The sequence below is a fragment of the Pleurodeles waltl genome, chromosome 1_2, assembly GCF_031143425.1.
Source record: "Pleurodeles waltl isolate 20211129_DDA chromosome 1_2, aPleWal1.hap1.20221129, whole genome shotgun sequence".
NCBI lineage: Eukaryota > Metazoa > Chordata > Amphibia > Caudata > Salamandridae > Pleurodeles > Pleurodeles waltl.
In genome coordinates, this window is record NC_090437.1 from 417,065,741 (window position 1) to 417,081,125 (window position 15,385).

Below are 15,385 nucleotides of genomic sequence, written 5' to 3' on the forward strand. Positions count from 1 at the left end.
GAGTTTTATCCTCCTCATCATATCCTGGAGAAGACCATGAGGGAGAAGAGGGGGGGGAAGACCCCATCAAAGAAGAAACAGAAGATGTGGGAGAAGAGGGAGAGTAACAAGACCCCCCTCCCAGCATCCCTATACTTCTGAAGCATCTCTGACAAGGAAGACAGCAGGAGCTGCAATTGGTCATCAGAAAGTCCAAATTCCTGAGAGGACGACCCAGGAAGATCAACCTCATGACTGCGCTTCTTCTTCCCCTCCTGAGTAGCACTGGAGCAACAATGGCGCTTAGCTGACTGTTTCCTGTTTTCCCTTGTGAATTGAAAAGGAGAAGGAAGCAGAGCCTTTTATAAGGCCTCACAAGACCCCAAGTAGGCTAAACTAGTGCCTGAAAGGAAAAAGAGACAAAAATCCTCTAGTTGCACAAAATACAAACATATCAGGGCAAAGACCAGCAGGAGGAATTTTCCAGGAAGAAATTAAAAATGGGAAAGCAACCAACAGAAACAACAGTTGCCTCCACAACAGCAGAAACCATGATAACAAATGGCACATGAACTGAAAGAAGAACCGTTTTGTCCTCTCACGGCCATTTCTTTTTATTTGTCAAGTTATGGTAGGAATGATATATTCATTTATTTATTCATTGTTCTTATTATTTTTTTCAAAGGAGGTTTTCTGGGCTCCATACCCTTTTATCACCAGGTTGGTCGAAGGTGATTGGAGATTAGGAAAAGGGGGCTGGTGGGGGGGGGGGGTGGTAGCATTGAGCCTTTTTGATTGGTTCTGGCTGTGGCACGTGGGCATGGGTAGAGGTGGAAAACATCATGTAAGTAAGTATTGGGACGAGAAATGGGGTTGAGTAGGTAGTGACTGCATTTCAGAGTATATTGATGGCATATTCCTGAACATGATACTTCTTTATTCCAGCCAAGCAGATGAAAACAGGAAGCAGGTTAACTCCACGGTGTTTGCCCTGTGGAAATTAAACAGATAGACTTATTATTCGCCATTATTTGATGGCTGGTCATCCCAGATTTTTGTCTTTTGCCAGACCCTCTATTTTTGCTGGATATAGAACTCAACTAACCAGTGGTAAAGTGCCTATGCTCCCTCTTTCAACATGGTGAAATGGACATACCCATAACTAGCATAGTTAACTTAACTAGGAGTTGCTAAATATGGCACAAACGTGCATCCAGTGTCTGTATGTTAAGGGTCACAAGTGGACTGCACCACCCATTGTGCCATCCACTACAGTCACAGTGTAAAACATGGCTTCAGGTCTACTATTAGAAGCCTAGTTGTGCAGTTTTAACTGCAAATTGACAGGCCTAAATCTTCCTTTTAAATATGAATGTCACCTTTGCTATAGGCTTTACTGCCCGTAAGGCAGGGTAAATGGTATTTAAAAGCAGGGAATGTAAAAAGTTAATATTAAACATGCCCTTGCAGTGAAAAGCCCCCGACCTAAAATCTATTTTCACTGTGGCAGGGTTGGCTATTCCATAGGAAAGCATTGGAAAACAATATTACATTTAATAATTTTATATCCATGTAGGAAGCAGCAAAAAAAATCATTTTTGGACTTTTAAATATTTATTACAAGCCTAATTCACTGGAGTGGGATTTGTAATGAATAGTTTAAAACAGCTACTTTTATAAAGTCACTTTTCCCTGCCTAAAAGACCTACATGAACATTTGTAAGAGCTCCAGCTACCACCTGGCAGCTGAATATCCCCCTTGATGAGGTGTGAACGTGCTCTCAGTGCAGGAACAAAAGGCCTTGGGTGTAGGAAAGTATGGTTTTCTCTACACAGGATGGCCTATGTGCTGTATACAAGAACTTGATTAACATCAAGGAAGCTTACCCTGTCACAGGAGGATGTAGCTAAAACCTGGGCCTTCTCTCATGCTTTACCCCCAGCCAGTCAGGCACCACTCCCAGTGGGAGAAAAGCTGCCCCCAAAACTGGTTTAGAGTGATCACAGGGGACGGGTTGCTCATTTCCCTGGCCTCACCCCTGTGGTAGGCACAAGAGCTCTGCATAGGGGAAGAAATGTTCTGCCTTCTTAGTTTTAAGTGAAGAAGGACACTGTGGGATTGTTTGCAGTAGGACACATATGAAATGCAGCAAAAGTGGGTAGGGTTGGGAACTTTTACTCCATTGGTTAGGGAGTGGCCAGGAGTTACCTACTGGCTGGTTCCAGCCATAAATGTGCCAGCCACAGTACCCTCTTCAGAGTACTTCTGAACCTGTGGAAGATCAGAAGAGGACTGGGCCCGCTGTCTGAGACCTGAGAGGAGCCTAGAAGACTAGGCATGCTCTTTCTCTTGTACCAGGACAAAGAAGTGGACTCCAAGAGTCATAAAGCTATCCTCATGTTAAAGCTACAGGGACGCAACAAGTTACACAGTTAACCAGTGGCAACTGGACCTGAACCGTACCTTTCTGTTTGGCGTCTGCCTGACACATTGTGAGTCTCTAAGGGCCTGTTCTAAGGTCTTGGCGGATTTAGAGGTGTACTCATGCGGTGGGTTGGGACTTAAAGGACTAAAGTCAGAAGTTAAAATCTTTGACCAGGGCAATCCTGGTTGATGTATTCAACTTGCAGTCCATCGCGTCTGTGTCAAATTGCACCTATGTCCCAGAATGTCATGAACATTGCCTATCATTAGCTCTTTGAACTGCTTGGCGCTATTTTACTTAAATCTTTAAAAATTCATATCTCAGGTTTCCTTTTTTGAAGTTTTGCATTTTAGTGTCAGTCTTTTTATTAAATTTCACTCCATTTTTTCTAATTTGGTTTGGGATTTTTAGTGTTATGCATTCTGTCTTTAGTACTGTTTAAGTGATTTTACCTCTGTGGTGCACCATGGTGACTTTTTAAAGCAAATCTACTATAGTTGTTGTCAATGGAAAAAAGCTACTGTAATCCTATTCAGATGGAAGAAATCCTACAAGTTTACCAGCTGGAGGAAAAAGAAAAAGTAAATATTTCTATTGGACTCTCTCAGTTGCTTGCCTGCCGGAATCCCAGCTAGTTCAATCAATGTGGCTGCTCGAGGTGCCTCATCTGCCTTTCTTCTTCCAGATCAGTCAGTGGTTGACCTCCACCACACGTTCTACATATGTAAGTAGCTTTGAAGGCAGAGGGATCCCTTTCGACAATTGGGTCAGATAGTAGATAACTCAATTGCTCATGCTCCTACATAACTTCAGGTGGAACATGTTGTTTTTTCATATATCCTTACAATGATGATGGATATATTTAATAAATAGCATATTCTGCAAAACATGAAAACAACATTTCCACTTTACAAGAATCTAACTCATGGCCTGAATCCACTAGGTCTAAGAAAGGTTCTATTACAAAATATTGAGATATAAAAATCTACTGAGATACCAAAATACTGTCTGAAAAATATTGGGAGCTTTAATATTGTCTTCTATATCCATAATAGGGATGATAAAAGTATTGTGTCAAAAATATTGTGGAAGAGAATGTCATCAAAAACAAGATAAGAATTTATATGTGTAAAATGACGTTTAAAAATGTTACAAACATTTTCCAAAACAAAATAAAAAATGATATTAACAGCCCAAACAAAAACTATTATAAAACATATATCACAAAATATAACAACTAAACTAATATAAGAAATATAAAACAATAAGATATTTTTTAAACAAAAATCTCATAAACTGAAAAAGTTAAATTATATAAAAAAATACACATTCAATATTAAATAGTAATAAACAATTACTATAAATGCAGGTTAACAAATATCACATAAAGTATTTAACTTACAAAGTATTATTTTACTAATCCCACATCCCGCTTTAAAACAGTAAGGTAAGCGTTGGCCTTCGGAGGGATTATATTTACTATTTCAACTTCAAGCAAAGCAACAGTATGGAAAGTGTTGGACTCTGGAGGGGTTTAATTTACTATTTCCACTCTAGCCTAAGCAACAGTAGGGAATGTGTTGGACCCCAGAGAAGTTACATTTACTATACCCACTCCAATCTAAGCCACTATAGGGAATGTGTTGGACTCTGGAGGAAATATATTTACTAATTGAACTCCAATGTAAGCAACAGGAGGGAACGTTTTGAACTCTGGAGGGGTTATATTTGCTATTGTCACTCCATTCCCAGCAACAGTAGAGAAAGAGATGGGCCCTGGAGGGCTTAGAATTACTGTTTCCACTCCAGTCTACCCAGTAGTAGGGAACGTGTTGGGCTCTAGAGTGGTTAGATGTACTATTCCCACTCCAATCTATGCAACAGTCGGTTAAAGTGTTGGACTCTGGAGGGGTTATATTTAATGGTCTATCTCCAGCCTAAGCAACAGTATGGAAAGTGTTGGACTCTGGAGGGGTTACATTTACAATTTTCACTCCAATATACACAACAGTAGAGTAAGTGTTGGACTCCGGAGGGGTTAAATTTACTTTTCCTATTCCAACTCACACAACACTAGGGAAAGTGGTGGGCTATGGTTGAGTTACATTTACTATTCACACTACAGTGTAAACAACAGTACAGAAACTGTATGATATTGGAGGGACTTCAAATAGCATTCCAGGTCCTAAACATTTGCACAAAATATATGAATACCTAAAATAAAAACATAAAATCATAATATTAATAAAAATACATATTATGTACTGAAAAACAATATGAAATACATTATAAAATAAATAAAATAAAATAAATGTACTTCCCTACCACAAAACATTAAGCACCCAAAAACACACTGCTTACATAATACAACTATTTTTAAAATTATTTAAACAAAAACCCAAATATTACTAAATAAATACATTTAATAAACATTGTTATTAAAACACAGCATACAATTATTAAATAAAAAACATGTATGCAATATTTCCACATTTTAAAAAGATACATAAATAATTGTCAATTAAGCAACTAAATCTTATTAACAATTAATTTAAGAATGGTGCATCTCGCAGCAGTAGAATGGTTGTCACAGAAAATGTCCAGGCAAAAAACTTTTTATGGTGAAACCACTCTCAGTCTTCTGCCAGTACCTCAGAAGAGATTTTTTTTATGCAGTGCACTCTTATGAAAACAATGGGACACAAGCTACTGGCAAATCACATGTAACTATAAAAGAGTAATTTCTCCAAATTTTCTTGAAATGTCCCCAAATTTCATGATAAAAAAGACATGATTTTCACACACACATAAAGCGAGACTTCTCTTCCTGACACAGAGGGCCTCATTAGGAGTTCGGGAGACGGTCTGCACCGTCCACTGAACTTCTGACAGGGAGGTTGCCACCAAAAAGTCTACCTCCCCGCCGGACCCAGTACGAGTTTTCTGCTGGGCTGGTGGGCCAAAACGAGGTTTCCTTCCGCAAGCCCAGTGAGAAACTGGTGGCAGCATTTTTGCCAGCCGGTAATCGAGCCAGCGGCAATGTTGCCACCACAGAGTGCACCAGCACTCTTGCAATGTTCACTGTCTGCACAGTACACAGTGAACACTGCAAGGGTGCTGGGCAGGGGGCCACCTGCACTGGCTATGCCAAGTTCATGGGCTATGCAGGGGCCCCCCTGTTGACCCCTGCACCTGTTCTCTGCCAGCCTTTTCGTGACAGTGATACTGCCATGGAAAGGCTGATGGAGAACCAGGTCGTAATCATCAGGGCGGCGCTGCGTGCAGCGCTGCCCTGGCTGATTCTGATCTGCAGCTGCCATAAACCCTTCGGGATCATCGATCCCGGCAGAGACGGCAGAACCCTGGTGGTCTGACTACCAGGGTCATAACGTGTTGGTCAGACCGCTACAGCAGCGGTGATCTTGACCACCACCACGAGGCAGGCGGTCTTATGACCTCCAATCTCGTAATGAGGGCCCGGAGTGTGGTATACTGTATGTAGCCATTTTGTTTGCCGAGCTGGAGAAGGTGTTATGGTGATGCTGACATATGGTGAGAATTCATAGAGTTATATGCCCCAATGACTGATACAAGCAATAAATAAAAGGTAATACTTTACCTATATATATATACATATATATATATGTATAGGAAAAGGCACACTATTAAATCAAGCAGTGGTAAAGACAAAAGCTCTGGCCTTGGCAAATTGGTGTGATGATTATTTTTTTTTATTTCACGTATGTCACAAAAATAAAATTAAGAAAATGATGCATTCTTTTGACTAAAGTGTTGGCCATATGATCAGTATAAACATTTAAAGAAGTAAAACATCAACCATTCAAATGTTTTATAGATCAGTACATGTATCTTGCAATAGGAATGGATACTCTTTTTAGCTTTAATGCATATCACTGGAAAATGTGATTATTACTGGCACAAACAAAGAGCACTATTTGCTTTGAATTATTGTCACCTGAAGACATGGTCACTACAAAAAAGAAATACATAATGAAACAAAAAATCAAATAAGATTTACTTCTCCCACAAAAAGTGAAGTACCAAAAAATTACTTACTTAATAAATACAACAATTATTAATATAACAAAAACTCAAATGTTATTTAAAAATACATTTAACAAACAATATTATTACATTTTTTAACACTAATTTATCAAATAAAACAAATAATGTATGTAATATTTTGAACATAAAAAATACATAAATTATTATCAATTAATCTAGTAAATATTATTGATTAATTAACAATTAAAGGTTATTTAACATGAAAATGAAATTATTTGTTCTTTAGTTAACATCCCACCCCGTTCCTCTAAAAACCCAACAATCTGCTACTAAAATAGAAATTACCAACAAAAATAAAAAACATTTAAATATACTGTAAAATGTTCAAAAATAAGTAACAAATCCAACAATTAAAAATTATAAATGTAAATAATGTATGATTATTTATATATAATATATATAAAAAAAACATTAATAGGCATTAATATAAAATTATTAGTAATTTAACAAACAAAACCTCACACCCTATTCTCCAACAGAAACGATCAACCCAATACTATAATACAAATATTTAATCAGAATATAAAGAAAATACAATAGAAATAACATTAAACATATGTACATATAATACCTATTAGCCACTTAAACAATTTAAGTTATTATTAATCACTTAAAACTTAATTTAGAATACATTAATTAACAATAAATCTAAATTATAGTCTACATTTGTTACCACCCTATTCCTCTACAAACCCAAGAATGCTTTACAACATTATAAATGACTAATTTAGGTAAAAAAATCAACATTTTAAATTACAAAATATAGTAGAAAACTAGATAATAATTATGTTAAAAATACTAAGATGAATATTTTATCTGATATATATATTAAATGAAACAAAACAATGATTTCTAGGAATTATATTTAAGTAAACAATATTACATAAAACAATAGTATTTAAAATGATATTATGTACCAAAAAACAACATACTTAACAACAATTATTTGACAAGAAATTTCTGTGCTAAAGATTTTTTGACTCAATATTTATGTATCACAATATTAAAAACTCAATATGTTGTCCAAACACCCTAGGAAATCTTTCCCAAAATGTATGTGCTTTTACCCAGGGTCTTATCACGACATTGACGGTATTCCTCGGGATTTGAACCTGAAATGGAGGAAAAATATCACCATGTAGATGACAATAAAGACGAGGAATGGAACGATTGCACCATGCCAGACGAAAACACACCAAACTGCCCAAATGTTGGATTCTCTGCTGAATGAAGTGGCATCGCTTTATTCTACTACTAAGAAAGCACAAGCTCTTCAAGCTGAAGGAATACGTTAGAGAGACAGAATTAATCCTCAATAACTTCACAAACATTCCTCACAAGAATCTAATACATGGATGTAGGGAGATGGTTCTGCTCATCAAATCTGCCTGTATTTTTTGCTTTTTATTTTTTTTTAATTGATTTTGCAATTCTACAAATACAAAACATTAAAATCACGACATTCACCAAACTTATTTTGTCCCAATATTCAGGCATCACATGCTTGAAACATGATCCAAACTGTGCCCCAGGTATAATTCAGCTTCTCCCCTACCCAATCACATAAGGTCATTTAAAGGGCCATCCAATTGACTGTTGTGTCTTTCCTCTGTCCATGGTGAACTGGCACCTCCCTCGTCCCCACCTTACAATTCTCAGTTATGTCCCATTCTCCCCATATTTTGTCAACTTTCTTCATGCACCTTCTCCCCTTATAAATTAATTTTTCCATTCTTCTGCAGAATGTAGTATGTAGGGGGATTCCAGACCCATATTTCTGGGCATGTTGCTCATCTCCGTCCGCATATGCCAATTAGATCAACTTCTTGTCCAACTGCCCATCCAAGAGCCTACTTTCTAACGAGGAATCCTCTTGGATTTCCTCATCTAGAGACACACATTCCCCAAGGCCCGCCACAACTGACCATAACACAGCCATTGCGTCTTAGACATGCGGCAGTCCCACTGCAACATGACAAAAGGGACCATCCCATTTGCATCCCAGGCGTCTGCCATCATAGAGAGGCCAATCTTATCCCAGCACTGAAAGCCTTATAGAGCCAAAGCAGGTCTTAATTTAGCACCCTCCCACAATGGTGTTTTCAGTGTCAGCCTACGGCCCCATCCCATTTCTTTAGTCAGGCTCTTTCAGGTATCCACCACTAGTTTCGGTTTAAGGCATACTCTGTGTGTCAATTTGCCCCCTATAGAGAGTTTAAATAACTATTAGTCCCCTGCCTAGCTTGCCAAAATGCAGGGATAGTCCAATCTGTGAATGCCCAGTCATTTAGCACACACAGTTGCACAGCTTCATAATTTTTTCACACGCCTGGTAGTGCAATGCCCTCTTCATACTTCGATCTTTGAATGATTTTCAGGCTATCCAAGGCTCATCCCCTGCCCAGAGCAGTGATCACAACAATGTATCCACCCGTGTAAAAAAGCCATCTGGGATTCTGTAAGGATTGTTCTGGAGTATATCTCCTGGGGAGAGCCATCATCTTCAACATCGCCACCTTCCCTAATAGCAAGAGCAGCAAAGACTGCCAATGCTTTACTTCATGCTCCAATCTTTGGAGCAGAGGACTCTGATTTGCCATGTAGTGCAAGGCCGGGCCCTTTGTTATCCATATCTTCAGATATTTGAACTGTGTCAGTTCTATTCGTAGTGGCAGGGCCAATTCCTCTCCCTGCCTTCATGCCCCCAGCGGAACAATAGTGATTTATCCCAATTAATGGCAAATCAAGGGTTGCAAAAATATCCCGCAACCTATCAAGTGCTGGGGTCACATTCGTTAGATAGAGTAAGATATCATCTGTGTAAAGTAAAATGTGCATGTCACTTCCATCTCTGCCCGGCCAGCCACACACCTTCACATCTAGCTGCACCCACTCTGCCAGTACATCTATGGCCAGGGCACACAGCATTGGCAAACATGGGCATCCCTGATGCGTGGCCCTCTACACTCCAAACTCCCAAAAGGTGTGGTCATTAATTTGCACTCTTGCTGGAGGTCGATCATATAGCAATTTGACCCAATAGAGATATTTGGGGCCAAATCCCATTGTAGACAACACCCTAAAGAAGTATGTCCAATTCCACTGCATTGAAGGCCTTACCGGTGTCCAGCGAAAGAATTACCCTGCCGGGCGGGCACTTCACTGCAGCCACCAAGTCATTGGGCAATCGTTTCAGGATCGAGCCTTGTCGATCGACCCGGCATAAAGCCATTCTGGTCCAGATGCACAATCTCTGTTACAACCTCCCTCAATCTGGCCACCTGGAGTTTGTCCAGGACCTTAATATCAGTGTTCATTAATGAAATGTGATGTTAGGAGTCACAAATATCTGCAGGTTCCCTGCCTTTGGGATAAGTACCATCGTCGCCGAGCGCATGTCATTCAGTAACTTTCCCTCCTGGAACGCTGCCATAAAGGCTTCATGAAAAGGGGCCACAGTCGACCTATGTAGTTTCCTAAAGAACTCTGTTGGGAACCCGTTCGGGCCCAGGGCTTTGCTGGACTGCAAACAACCCATTGCAGAGATTTCTTCCACTGTGATGTCCTCCTCCAAGTCTCTTATGTGGTGCACATCCAGGCCCAGATTTAAAAGAAAATGACAGAAAGCGATGCTGCACCAAAACTGGCATCACTGCACTCCGTAATTTTCAAACGCAGGGATGAGCTGTATTTAATGGAATACGGGACACCCCTGTGTTGCCCCCTGCTCTAAATTTGCTGCCGACTGCCAATGCAGCCACCCTTGTGCAATGGTACAAGGATGGCTGCGTTGAGGGGAGATTGTTTTTGTGCAGGAAGGGGCACTTTCCTAAACAAAAACAATCTTAAATAGCGATTTGCTCTTTCTGCAGCACACATAGAAAGAGAAAAAAACAAGGAGAAGTAAAAGTATTTCTCCTCATTGCGCCATGCACCCTTTGGGGTGGCGTTAGATTTTGGCGCTACCTCAGGTTTACGAAAACTAGTAAATCTGCGGCAGCGTCAAAATGCAATGGGGCAGATTTATGAAAAGTGGTGCTTCACCTAGTGCAGCACCACTTTTCTTGCTCCCCTTAGCGCCCCCTAACGCCACCATGTGTGCGCCGTATTTACAATACTTCATGCCATGGTGGTAGTCTGGGGTACTAGCATCATAGTTTTTGACGCTTGTCCGGCGCTTTGCAAGATTAGCGTCAAAAATGTTGACGCTGATCCTGCAAAGCACCCAGAGGCCCATTGAAACCAATGGAAGCCTTGTTTTAATGCCTGCTCTGAGCAGGTGTTAAAAGTGCCAAAAAGAAGGTGCAAGGAAATCTCTGAGATTTCCTTGCACCATTTGTTTGGCCCCTCTAATGGGGGAATGCCCCCTTTGCATACATTATGCCTGGCGCAGGCATAATGTGGTGCAAAGGGTTACAAAGTGGCACAATGCATGCACTGCACCACTATGTAAATACGCGCAATATTTTAGGCTTTCTAACGCCACATTACCATACAAAAATTACGTTGATGTGATGTTAGAATTGGTGCAAGGCCCTCTTAAATCTGGGCCAATAGGTGTTGCTGTGGCACTCCCACAGCAACATCCATTGTACCGCACCTTCCAAGCAAAGTGCTGCATGTGAAGAGGCTGTATTTACAAGGTGGCGTTAAGCCACAAAAAGTGGCTTAACACCACCTTGTAAATACTGCGCAGTGCATGGCGTTAGCAGAGCGTCATTAAAAGTGATGCTCCAGTTGCGTTAGGGCCTTTTAAATCTGGCCCCCAGTTATTTCATAGGGCAGTCAGGAATGAAAGCCAGTACTTCCTGTTTGGGAGCCGACAGATAGGAAGCGTAAAAGGTTTCAAGGTGTCTGGCAAATTCTTCTGCTATCTCGCAGCTCTCTTTCACCATAAGGCTGGAATCTACTTTTATTTGCCTGACTAGAATACTATTCTTCTCTTTACTGCTGATCCATGCAAGCAGTTTACCTTCATGTATGCCCTTTTGTTTTGCCAGGTATGCCACTTTTGCCTCCTACCTTTCTGCAGACTGATACTCAGCTCTCTTTAAGTCCATGACTGTCTTACCGGAGGGGGTGGGTTTCTCTGCATACGTCCTTTCCAGTTGTATCAATTCCCTATCCAAAGTAGCCAGCCTATTATGTCTCTCCCTTTTGTCACCCACGTCCCTTGCAATTATGACTCCCCTGAGCCTGGCTTTGCACGCCTCCCAGAGTGTCACTGGGCTTTTCACAAAGTCCTTATTTTCTCGAATTAGAACTTAGATGCTTTACCTAGGCATTTAACTTTTAGGACACTGGAGAGGCACCATGTTCCCATTCCACATGCCCTTGACCTCAAAACCTTTGTATTCAGCGTCACTTACAGAGGCAAATGGTCACTGATGACCCTGGCTAAATATGTGGCATCACTAAATCTGGGGCGAGATTCACCTGTTGTGAAAAAGTAACCTAGTCTTGAATGAATGCTGTGCACCTTGGAGTAAAAGAAATATCCTTTCTCAGTAGTATGGAGATTCCTCCAAATATCGCACAACCCCAGCACCAGCACAAAGCCCTCAAGTTCCCCCTTGGTCACCTCAACTTCTGCCCTAGTGTGCATTCTGTCTGCATTTGTGTTCAATACAAAATTAAAATCCCCACAGAGGATTACCAGTGCTGGACGGGCTGCTAACAGAATGTTTCCCACTTTCCATAACGTGTCGGACAGGAGTCTGGGGGTGGTACAGATATTGATCAGCAGCACTATTTCCCCCTCAAGGTCACCCAACATCGCCGTGTAACAGCCAATTGTGTCAGTCCACGAGCGTCTAACATGGAATGGGAGCATTTTCTTAAGAAGGGTCAACACTCCTCTCAAGGTTGAGGTGTGTTGCGCATACCACACCAGCCAGTACCTACCCCTTCCCATGCTGCAATGCTGTACTCCAATGAGGTAGAGCTAGTGGATATATGACATCCGGTTTAGATCTTAGGCCTGAAGCACCAAACTCCTCTTTGTCTTATTACGCAGGCCATTAAAGTTACAAGTTAATAACATTAATGTTTGTGTTAGTGTCAAGGTGGATACATTTGTTTCCTTGTCAAGAAGGTCTGAACCTCCACGCGCAGCTTAGCCACAGTGTCCCCCTGTCCCTTGGTGTGTTGTGCTGTCGTGATAAATCCCTAAACTTAACCTCATCCTACCTTACCCTGTAGTGATTGTACAACAAACCAGCACCCCAACTCACGGTGTGTTTGAATCCCAAACAAAAACAACATCAAAGAATTACTTGCAACCTTCGTCGGGGTGTGGCTACCAGCCACTCTTAAAGAGCTATCCATGTGCCAAGGCCATGCCTTGAATAGTCTGTAGTTAGTGTTTACAATTCTGACACCACCGAGAGCCCCTCCCCGCTCCGGAGCCAGATTCAGTCTCACCAGACACCATCATTGAACTGAACAGCTATCACCACACATGTTCCAGTGTCACAGGTGTCACCAAGGGCAGTAGGTCATTCTCTGTCTCATGTTCTCTGTCAGTGCGGTCCGAGCTTTGCCCTCCTTCTCCGAGACAAAGGCTCTCCATCTGTTGTTACACAGGACCTTTGTGCATTCATGGATCTTGACAGTTTTCTACTGTGTCACCTCATTCTGTTTCTTGGTGGGGGAGGTTACTCGCGTTGGTATTCCTGTTTATGCAGCATCTGGATTATGCTGGTTTCCGTCCCCCTTTACTCTTGTCCCCCAGTGGTGGACTAGACCATAGTCCTCTGTGCTCAAGTTACAACCTCGTCTCCTGCGCAGACATCTGGAAGTGGGCCTTCCCCTCAGGCTCCACTTGCAGCTTCGCCGGATAAAGAAGTGCATATTTGAGATCCAGTTGGCACAGCACCCTCTTGACTGGCACAAACGCCCCATGCTGCTGCTGGATTCGATTTGTGCAGTCAGGGTGCAGGTGCATCTTGTTCCTATCTATCCTACAGAGGCTGTGTTTCCTTGCTGCCTGGAGGATAATATTCTTGGCTCTCAAGTTCATCAGTCTTGTACTGATTGGACGGGGATTTGCCCTGGGTGGTGGTGAGGCAAAGGGGACTTGTGTGCCCGTTCCACTGAGAAGAAGCAGGAGTGGTTGCCCTGCAGGACTGTTTTGTCTAACCATTCCTCCATGAAAAGTTCAATGTTTAGTATATTCGATCTTTGCGGCACACCTACTATTCTGACATTATAACGGTGGGACCTGCCCTTTGCATCCTCCACCATCTCCCCAGTTGCCGCACCTCCTTAACTTGGTCTGTCAATTTCCTGTGGTCCCCTCTCAGCAGTCCCACCTCACCCACCACTGAGGCTATTTGAATTTCCAAGGATGACTTTGTATCCTTAATAGCTTGTAGGATAGTTGCTGTGTGCATGGCCAGGGATACACTGTCCTCGCACTTCACTGAATTATCTGCCAAGGTGGCACCCCTACCTGTCCTGTAGGAACCCTTCTTACGCTTTGTGGGTGAACCATGTCCAGTGTGTCACCAGATCCAGGCTAGTATGTATCCTGCATGAGCATATGCAGCTGGTGTAGTGCGACACAAGTTCAGAGCCACCTCTGACACCATCTAAGACAGTACAATGCTCACAGTGCCTTGAGCCAATGTTACAGTGTTGAGTACTCCATCACTGTCCTCACTTCACCATTCACCCTCAGTTGCACTCCATGCTGGCATTCTGTGTCTGCTTATGGCCATCACTGCCAAGGGGTATATGGGGAAAAACATATGTCCATACGCCCCAAAACTGTGCGTCCTCCACCTCCCCTAGTGTCTTCAGCATCACGATCTGCATTGGGAAGGAAGTGATCGGACTGAGTCAACAGCAGGTATTCCCCTACCACCGCACAGGTTAGCACTTCACTGCAAAGGAGAGCAAGCATGTTGCCCAGGTCTCAGGCATTCCCCCAAATCTCACCCTTCACAGTTCCTGCACAGCAGAATGTGTGGTGTGGGCCAAGGGAAACTATACCTGGGAGGGAGGTGTTGGGGGGTTGCCCAATAACCCCTCAGGGCCTCCTACTTTAGCTGTCTCTTTGCACTAGTTTCCCCCAACATTGTCCCTCTGTCAATAATGGATGCAGCCTCACTGTGCCGTATTCAAGGTGTGTCTGCTTCACTAGCTGATTCCATCGGGCCAGCACTCACGTTTCCCTGGGCCACACTATGACCTGCCATCAGGTCTTCAACTCCCCTTCGTCTCTCGGCCTGCGCCATTTCCGCCAACTGGTCTGCATTCCATGGGATCCACCAAGCAACACAAAGGTAGCCCCTAAGTCAAATTGCCCATGTCTGAGAGCACAAGCTATCTGCAGACATCCTCCTTCACTTTCAAATCGTGCCCGCATGGCAGTCAGGTGTCTCCCTTCTTGAGTCACCCCTTCTCTCCTTGTATGCCGCATGGAGGTATATTCCTGACTCTGATTACTTAGCGACCAGTCTCCACAGTCTGTGAGGGATCCCCACTCCCTCCAAAAGTCTATAGGCCCTGTGATGAGGTACCACGAGGCCGCAATCCATCCTGTAAGCACTGCAGAGCTACAGTTGGAGCCCAGCCGGCTCCACTATCTTCTGGGTTGCATCACCTGCTCTGATTAATGCCAGCACAGTCGGGGGGAGATGCGAGGAGGAGGATGGAGGAAGGGAGGAGGGAACCTGGACCAGGTCTCCTACGCCGCTGCAAATGCAGGTCCTCAGCTACAATATAGATGTGATCTCCCGGCCGCTGCACTCCTCTCTTAAGCTGCTCCCAGTCCCCAAGCAGGCGCCATCTTCTAGCAAGCTGTATGGTGGTGACAGCAGATGTTTTCCTCACCACACACCGCTGAAGGGAGGCCATACAAGTCCTTTATTGTGCCCCCAGGAGCTCTG